The 10,089-nt window shown below is 37.0% G+C and overlaps 1 pseudogene; it reads left to right on the forward strand.

Annotated features, from left to right (window-relative positions):
- Positions 1 to 4,447: 4,447 nt before the first annotated feature.
- On the forward strand, positions 4,448 to 5,091 carry LOC145089972 (KH domain-containing protein At2g38610 pseudogene; annotated as a pseudogene).
- Positions 5,092 to 10,089: the final 4,998 nt, after the last annotated feature.

A 10,089-nucleotide genomic window follows, 5' to 3' on the forward strand; every position in this document is an offset into this window, starting at 1 on the left:
CCTAATGTTAGCATTTGGTAAAAAGTAGTAACACTCTTAATATTCTATTTTTTTTTTCTAATTTGATAAAATTACTTTATTTTAATATACAAACATTTTTTAGGCACACCTATTAATCAAATTTTATGTTTTTAAACCACCAACAATTAATATAATATAAATCAATTACATGAAAATAAATAGACAAAACTTTAAAAATGGTCCCTGTGGTTTTCGAAAATATCAAGTTTAGTCCCTAATTTACAAAACCTCAAGGATCGTCCGTATGGTTTCAAAACTTTTAACATTTGATCCTTCCGGCTCACTCCATTACCATTTAGCCGTTAAGTAAAGGGTATTTTTGTCATTTCACTACCCAGGGACCATTTATGAAGTTTTCTATTATTTTTTTAAAAAAATGAAATTTAATCTCTCTCTCTCTCTCTCTCTCTCTTATTAGCATCGGTCACATCTCTCTCTCTCTCTCTCTCTCTCTCTCTCTCTCTCTCTTATTAGCTTCGATCAGCTCTCTCACACACATGGACACAAATCGATAACTTATCGTCTACCATGAATTTTAGGATTAGGGTTTTTGTTTTTGTTAATTTGGGGGTTTTAGTAATTTAGTATCAGTAGCAGATTGATCGACCTAAGTTAGTAGGAAAGGTGTTTGTGGAAATTACTCTATCAGAGTAGAAGTGTTTTTCAGTGTTGTTTTGATTTGTTTGTAATATAGTTTAGCATTTAAATAAAGTGGCGAATATAAGTTTGGGAATGACGGAGGATGACTTGGGAGCGGAAATACATCTCCCAGCTGACATTGATTGGGAGATGCTAGATAAATCAAAGTTATTCTTCCTAGGAACTGCTTTATTCTCGGTTGTGTTACTGTGAAAATGGGGTTTTTAGAGGCAAAAGCAGTTGTCATTGCGAATGTTGTAGCTGGGTTAAGTGCATCTATGGTTGCTCAAATGGTTTGAACACCAATTGATGTTTTGAGTCAGAGACTGATGGTTCAAGGTGGATATGGTGCACATATTAGATACAATGGTGGAATTGAGGCATTTAGGAAGATCATTCAAACTGATGGTGTTTGACGGTTATACATAGGATTTGGGATTTCAATACTGACATATGCTCCATCAAATGCAGTATGGTGGGTGGCTTACTTCACGACTCATCGAGTTGTTTGGGTGGGGTTTGTTGCTACTATTTGAAGAAAGAAAGGAATAGTTGCGGCGGTGGTGGTGGGTTTACATCAGATTCTAAGGCGATGGTGGCAATGCAGACGATAAGTGTCGCCACAACTAGTGGGTTTTCGGTAGTGGATTCAATTTGAGTTGGGGATTCAAATTCAAGGGTGATCGGCAGTGGATTCATTTACTAGATTCTTAATCTGGGTTTTGATTTTGGCTCAACTGTTGGATGATTGGATGCTTTGTCGGATATATAAGAAGAATTTAAGTGCACAGAAACACATTTCCAATTATGCTCTGACCACCAAATAGATCCATGGCTCTTCTTCATCTTCAGATCGTTTGGTCTGTGTGGTGTGGATATGTTTTGGTTGTTTTCTATTCTTTCTAGATTTGTTTATAGTAACAGATCGATCATGTGAGTTTTGTTTTGTTTATATGGATTTATTCATTTCTTCATCCAGAAAGTTGTATGTTTGCTTAATGATTTGGTTTTATTCTTTCATTTCGTTTCTTATTTATTTGAATTTTGTGTTTAACAATCTAGTGCAAGGTGAATCGAGGCAGAAAGAAACAATCTGGTATGGAGATTAAAGCTTCATAGTTTACACACACACACAGAGGTGGGACCCTTTAATATTAAATAATTATATATTTTTCTTTTTTTTTAAATAAGGTAAAACTTCATAAATGCTCCCTGTGAAAGTGAAATGACAGAATTGCCCTTCACTTAACGGCCAAAAGCTAACGGAGTTAGCAAAAAGGACCAATTGTTAAAGTTTTGAAACCACAAGGACCATCTGTGAGGTTTTTTTGAACTTGGGGACTAAAATTGATGTTTTCGAAAACCACAGGGACCATTTTTGAAGTTTTGTCAAATAAATATAATATTTAAGTGCCGGGTCTTTTTGGTAATTTTAGAAACTTGGTTTGTAAGAGGAATTAAGATGGGGTGTGATGTGTAAGTATGAGATTTTTGGAGGACTATTTCTGTCAAATTCAGATATTCTAGTCTTCTTCCTCCCTGTAACTAATTGCAACGACAGAGTCCCCCATCTTCAATTTTCAAGCTTCGAAATTGCGATTTTCCCCAAAACAAGTGAATAACTCAAAGTTTGTGGAGAGGATATTGAGGGAGGCAACAACCAAGGTAAATCACGAAAAAAAAATAGAAAAAGGAAAGAGCCAATCAGATTTAAGATCTTCATTTTCTCTCATGTCGCTAGCTTCTTGACGAGTTCTTCTTGGCACGTCCTTTAGCGAGCTGGTGTTGATGGAGTAGCATCTCATAGCGAAACTTTTGGCGAGAGGGGTGGCGAGGCCACTCCCTTAAGCCTTATACACTTCTAATGGTATATTTTTTTGTGCCACTATATTATGTTTTTAGTGGCATATTTTATATGCCACTATAAAAATTAATGGATTTAATGACACTTAATATTTTATGCCACTAATATTCAAATATATTAATGACATAATAATTAAAACACCACTAAAAATTACATATTTTATGTCATATAAAAGGATTAGACACTAAATGTTCTTTGAATCAACCAATTTATGCCACTATAGATATTACGATATTAATTTTTTGCTTCCTACTCTATTTCCATATGCTTTACTTTAGATCGACAATCTCTCATATTCTCTCGGTGGAAAAAAAATTTAGTGGGCAAATTTTTAGTTAGGGCGGAGTTCCTAAAGAAGGAAAAATCAACAACCTCTCTTTCCAATTTTTCCATCATCGACATGTTCTTTCGTCGGCATTGCTCGCCCTCATCTTTCTTGGTTCGAGATCAAGGTACAATTCACAAGCTACAACTCGTAGGGTAGATCATTATCTGCAAGGTTGAATGCTCTTCTGATTTGATTTTCGAACCGAGTCCTAAGGATGAGGCTCAGATCTAGATTGGACAAGCATCTCATAATAATTGCAATGGCGACAGATAATGAGCATATATCTTCTCCTTTTAAAGAGCCGATACCATACTTCTCTCTTATGGTCGCATCAAAAATCGAGTCTCATGTTCCTATTGATGAACCATCCACCTCCCTTTTGGCTGCTCCACTTGCTTTTCTGTAAAAAAATCAGGCTCTATGAGAGTCGGTCGGTACTCTCTCAACCACTTGTGTTCCATTTTTCTTTGATCTACTAATGTGCGCTTTTGAATTGTTTCATAAGTCAAACCATTCTTTTAGATTTACTTATTCATATTTTCTCATCCTCATGATAATGTTTGACATGAATGATGTGCATTCCTATTTTAATAAGAAATCAACCATGTATTCTCATATGGACTTCCTATAATACTGATGACATGTCACATATATTTGTTATCACTATGAATATACATTTATCAAGAAAGAAGCATTGTTTAATTTGAATTGCGAACATCTAGAACAAAATGTTAGTGTATTGAACAAGTATTTGTGGTTGGAAATTGAGTTAGAAAATCATGTAACACACGACCTGAACAGAAAACTAAACAACACTTACCTTTTATTGTAATTAGATATAAAAATGTTTGGCATGCGTGTTGTAGTAAATTTTGGCCTGGTATGTCTTCGGTAATTCCTAATATATTCTTCATTTTTGTTTAATTATAATATATTATATGTATCTTAATTTTCACACCTATGATTGCATACATAGTGCCTATGCTTCTTGGATTACAAATATCTTAGTTTACATGATAAATATGGAAATATGATAGATTTATGTATTTCTATATTCCTGCTCGCCCATGTACGTTCTTTATCTTAACAATGATCCTCTTTTACCCTCATTTGGGTTAGAAATGTTACATGGTGGGAAGAGATAAGAGTCATAGATACTCGATTGTATTGAAATGTAGAAGTTGAGTAGTTAAAAGCTTCTTTGAACTCTAGTCATCAAGATCATATCTTAGAAAATCTTCTTAAAATTCTCTTGCATTCGTATGATTATATAAATATTATATAACTCATCACTTGAAGTGATAAGAATAATCATGTAGCATGTATCGGTACCAGTCCAGTGCATGCCAAACATAGTACAACTGTTCTCTCCTATATAATAAACACTACAAGCATGTTAGATGACATAAACAAATAGATGTAACCTTTCTTATTTGATGTGAGCCTTTAAATAGGATCACAACATTATTCAAGGCTCAAATATTCCTATAATTACATGTTTGATTTTGATGAAGCATGTTGATGTTAGTAGTGATGATAACCCATATTTCTTTAAGTTTTAACTATTGACTTCAACATCATTTATTTCAGAAATTATGAAGGTTTCTAGTATGCTACAAAACCAAGGGTATAATGAGCTTGCTAGATTGCAACATAAAAGCCCAACCCCATGGCATCTTCAGATATTATGTCACATATTCCATGTGGTTGGAGTGGATTTCCACAAGAGGTAAATAATAATTTTACTTATTCAACTCCAAAACTTCTTATTTCTCTAATAAACATTTGAGGTTATATATCTTGTGTTATGTCAGAGGTTAAGTGGAATGACAATGAATCAACAAGGAACTCCAGTAAGCCCTAGTTCATACACAGTTAAGCGAATTGTGTGATTGGAAATTCACTAAAACATGAAGAGGCTACAACAAGGTGTCGTGTGTATATAAGAGGAAAATGGTCAATCAAAGATCATGATAAGGCTCTTCCATATGATTATTATACTTTTTTAATATTTGTTCATAATCTAAAGGATAAGAAACAAAGGGGAAGACCGAGTTATGAGCATTTAAATGAGCCACTTCACATTTTGATTGAGGCTGATTTACCAGCATGTGTTGTTGATTTAAGGTTGAGGCAGGCTCAGGAAGTTATCCATGAGTTGCTAAAACTTATGGTATCTTTCTTATTTGTAATGACCGAAAAAATTCCAACCAATTTAAATTTTTTAAAAACAACCTGATTTCATTAAATTATTACAAAAATCTTTTCAATACAATTTATTTAGAGTATTCCCAGAATCACATCACAACATAAACATGAGGAGCGGTACGATCACGCCTTCGCCTTGCCACGGTCTCCTGAAGAACCTGAAAAACATTAAACCACAACTATAAGCCCGAAAGCTTAGTGAGATATCCCCAAAATACCAACCACACATACGCCTTTCCAGGCTACAACCTTCCGGTCCAAATCATAATGCCTTCCAGCCCAAATCATAATGCCTTCCGGCCCATAACATAGTGCCTTCCGACCCATATCATACATAGCATACATAACATAACAGAACACAGAACAACCATGCACTTCGGGTCTACTGTGAGACTGGTCCGCCGCACCGGCCAACAGTCCACCTGGTCCACCCTCCGAATCTAGCCATATACATCGAGTCTGTAGTGTGATTGGTCTGCCCGCATTGGGCCTTCAATCCACCTGGTCCACTCTCTGAGTCTACAGTATGACTGGTCCGCCCGCACCGGGCCTTCAGTCAGCCTGGTCCACTCTCCGAGCCTCGGCACGTCTGGTCCGCCCTCTTGGGGCCTACAGCCTATCCGGACCGCTCGTTGGGCCTTCGGGACAACCGGTTCTCCCTGGGTGTCTTGGCCTACAGCACCAAGCAGGACCTGCCTCAACCCAACTCCAATCTAAACAACCATGTGCACATAAACATACAATCATATAAGAATTCACAGTCAACAAGCCGATCAAACAGATCACATAACATATCATCATCCTAACCAGGATACTGACCTAACCGGTCACTAGCATAGCATCACCCTATATATCAGGGAACCGACCTTAACCAGGTCTCTAGCATATACCATCCTAGCTACCAGGATGCAAACATATCAAAGCAATAACATAACAACAAATACCCGGATCTCAATCCGATAAAGGGCCGGCCTTGGTGCCTTAGACCCTGTCGATATAGTGAGGATAACTCACCTCGCACTGCCGAAACTCTGAACTGAGGAAGCAGATTCTCGAATCACCGACTCACGAATCCCGAACTAGCCAACATAGCACAAATAAACATTAGGCTAAGCATAATATTCTTCTAAGGGTAAATTGACCATTTTACCCCTAACTCAAATTCGACCCAACACTAGGTATGCTCCCAAGCCCACCAATGGCCCAAATTCCAGAAGTCCAAAACAAATCCCATTATTGGCCCAATTTACTAAATTGGGCCCACCTCACCAAATGGGCCTAAACTCATGATCCTTAACAACCAATGGGCCCAAAATACTCTAACCATAATATCCAGTCACGGCCCAAAATCCAACAGCCCAAATAATAGCCCAAACTCTAAGGCCCAAAATGAAAACCCAACAGAGGGAGTACGATGGGCGTACCCTCCTTGGTACGCTGGGCGTACATGCTGATTCGCAACAGGGGATCGGGGCACTGACTCGCTACGCGGGGCGTACTCATATGTTACGCGGGGCGTAACTTCGCTACTCATTAAGTCCTTATAACTTCTTAATGGCTTAAGCTCTTAAGCCCAAACTTCAGATCCCTAGGCCAAACATGCCTAAGATTCATAAAGTCTCAACCTTTATCACTTGGGACGTCCAAAAGCTCTTAATCTAAGGTCTTAATCCATTAAGACATATATATCTCACACATGGAACAACTACAGCCCTTGGGACCTCATTTTTCTCACTCAAGACCCCTCTAAAGGTCTGAAAGGACAGATAATCTCGGCCAACACAAGGCATGAATCAAGATGAGAACTTTGGGACAAGAAAGATGCTAAAACTTCACAACACTTTAGATCTATGCAAAATAAATGGCAAGCAGGAAGCTTTATACCTCAAATAAGCTCCAAAGGATGATATCTCTTCAGATCTACAAGCCCCAATCGATCCTTTCCTTCTTTGACAACTTCTCCTTTCTTCTTCTAGCTTTTCTTTTGCCAAAATGAGCTTTCCAAGGCCAAACACACCCAACAATGGAGGGGATACGGGTTTCTGAGGTTAAGGATGAGCATAAGGAGGCTAGGGTATGCACCGACATGTTCCTTATATAGTGGATGACCCTAAATTTAGGGTTTTAGAACTCTGAGAGTACGTTGGGCGTACTCAGCCTTGCACCCGCGTCCATATACGCCTTACGCTGGGCGTAATCCCAGCTTACGCTGGGCGTACTCGGCGAGTCCCCAAATTTCATATTTGCCCCTCATTTTCCACTTCTCCCACAAGATGACCAAAATATCATTTCTCTTAAATCCTGGGGACTCACAATTAGGTACTCTTAGGAAGGGGGTGTTATATTATGAATAATAAATTCTCCCTTCCTCTTTCATTATTTCAAGTCAAACTTGTTTTTCTACAGTTTTGACACACTTTCTTTCTACTTTGGATGTATTAATTGATGTACATCTCATTTTTTTGAAACTAAAAGTAGTTTTTTGAGCTCAAGATTACCACATATGAATCATTTCCTCTACTTTGACTTTTAAAGTTAAATGGGCTATGTTCAACTTCAAAATGATTTTTTATCATGTTACCTTTTCTTCTATTGCTACAAATCTTGATTAAAATCATCTATATATACACTCTTCAAAAGTTAAATATGTCAGTAAAATATTGAATTTGAAAAACATATGACTTTATCTAAAAAGTCAAATGTTTTCCTGTTTGCATGTTGAATTAGTAGACTATATCAAAAGACAGCAATTAAGAGAGCTAGCCATGCTAAATTCGAATTTCAAAGAAGATAGTACTTGACCAAGTGGAAGTATGTCACCGTTCAATACAAGTGGCATGGTAGGAAGAGACAAGAGTCACAAATATTAAAAGTTAGCATGAAGTTTGGAGAAAAAATTCAAGTAATAATGTTTCAAGTTTTTTTTTGCTACTTTTGTTAGGTTATTTATTTATTTATTTACTTTGTTCCATATTTAGACTCATTTGACAATTATTTAGACATTGTATCTAAAGAATAAAATGCCAGTGATGAAAATCAATGTAATTTTTGTTATTTTCCACACACGTATAATGTAATTAACTTTTTAATTTTATATTATACTAAAAAATATGTCGCTATATGTAGTATGCATAAAATAATCGGATGAGCACTTACTAGCACAAAATATGTGCCGCAAAATACTTTTGCCACTAAAAGTAGCATAAATTCTAGAATAACATGGGTATTTAATGGCACAAAATTTTTGCCACAAAATATTTTTCGTTTGTTGTGGCAAATAAAAAAGTGCCACTAAAAACCTAAAAAGTTGCAGCGGCAAAATCGAAAAGTGTCACTAAAGAGTTTTAGTAGGAGCGTTTCTAGTGACATATTTTATTTGTGCCGCTGATTCTTTAAGAGACCTTTAGTGGCACTTATTTTGGTATTTAGTGGCACTTTTTGTGTGCCACTAAATGACGTTTTGTTTGTAGTGTTAAATGGATAATAAGCAAAGCTAAAAGCACACAAGACATAGTATTTACGTGGTTCGGTCAAGGAGACCTACGTCCACAGGTAGGAGGGGAGTATTTTTTTAGAGCTCTCAAACAAGGGTTACAAGTACAATTTTCATAAAGAATCGTTTAACACTCTAGAATTCAAGATACAAAATGAACTAGCATGCATCGCTATTTATACTTGAGGGATCATACTTAAAACCCTAATGGATCAAGCCCATTGGCCTATAGGCCCATGAAAGGTATCAACCAATTACAATTCACCATGTAGCTTCTTCTGGAACATTCATCATTGCATGAGCATCAGCAACGCACATGATGGAGCATGATGATCCATAGTGTCATGATGAAAAAGTGGCATATTAGGATCATCATGGCATATCAACCATCATAGTGGCACATCAAGCAATAATCCTTGAGTATCTTTAACTTCTTAGCTTCCTTGAACAATCTTGAGTATCATGGGGGAGTTTATAGTATACATATCATCATGGGATACCTTGGCATATCAAGGGATGTGGATGACACATCTTGATCAAGGGATGACACATCCTCTCCAAGGTTGGGATATCTAGGCATCCACTCCACAATGGCACATCCACCTCATGAATGACATCCAGTCACTTGGTGGCGTATCCTGTTACTTGATGGCATATCATGTCACTTGATGGCATATCCAATCACTTGATGGCATATCATGTCACTTCGTGGCATATCAAGTTCCAATAGTGGCACACCTTGACTTCTAAGTGGCGCATCCAAGCATAGGATGTTCCATTCCACTTCCAGGTGCTCCATACCTCCTTTTAGAAGACCCGTTCCTTTTTCACTTGATTTGTTCCTTTGTCAGGAGATCCATCCCTTTCTCAGATGATCTGTTCCTTTGTTACATGCTCCATGAACCCCAAGTACTCCATTGAGTTTCAAGTGATCCATTGAAATAAATGCTCCATACGAATGCTCCAAATGCTCAAGTCACATTTAACAATCTCGACCTTGACTTGAGCATCCCATGAACTCCACCTCAAACAAGAACTTCCTCTCCCTTGCTGTCATTAAGCCCTAAAGGGCTTATGTGACATCCCCATTTTCATGGCCAGAAAAGACCGATTTTTTTATGCTTTTTAAAAAATTAGAGTACTTCTTTTAAAAAAATGTTGTGGAATTTGTTCCCAGAAAAACATGATAAATGTGTTATCAAAGCATTTCGAAGAAAAGTATTTTTATTCCTTTTAAAACCTTGGGATGTCATTGTCAATACAGAAACATAAGCATAAACAAAACTTACATTCATTTACACTAGTGATCTACATCACTTTTAAATCTCTCAGTGTAAAGTAGCTTCGTTTCGACACCTGTGATACAAATAAGCTTCAGTGGTTAAGGTTGGGAAACCTGGTGAGTACATAGGGTTTTCAACCCATAATAATATAATTATTATGTTTAAACATCAACAATTAACCCAACTACCCATCCCCATTATCTTCCTTACTCTTAAGGATCTACCCTAAGAATCATCTATCCTGCATTCGTTC

Source organism: Lactuca serriola, chromosome 2 (assembly GCF_051521515.1).
Source record: "Lactuca serriola cultivar US96UC23 chromosome 2, Lser_US96UC23_V15, whole genome shotgun sequence".
In the NCBI taxonomy this organism is placed as follows: Eukaryota; Viridiplantae; Streptophyta; class Magnoliopsida; order Asterales; family Asteraceae; genus Lactuca; species Lactuca serriola.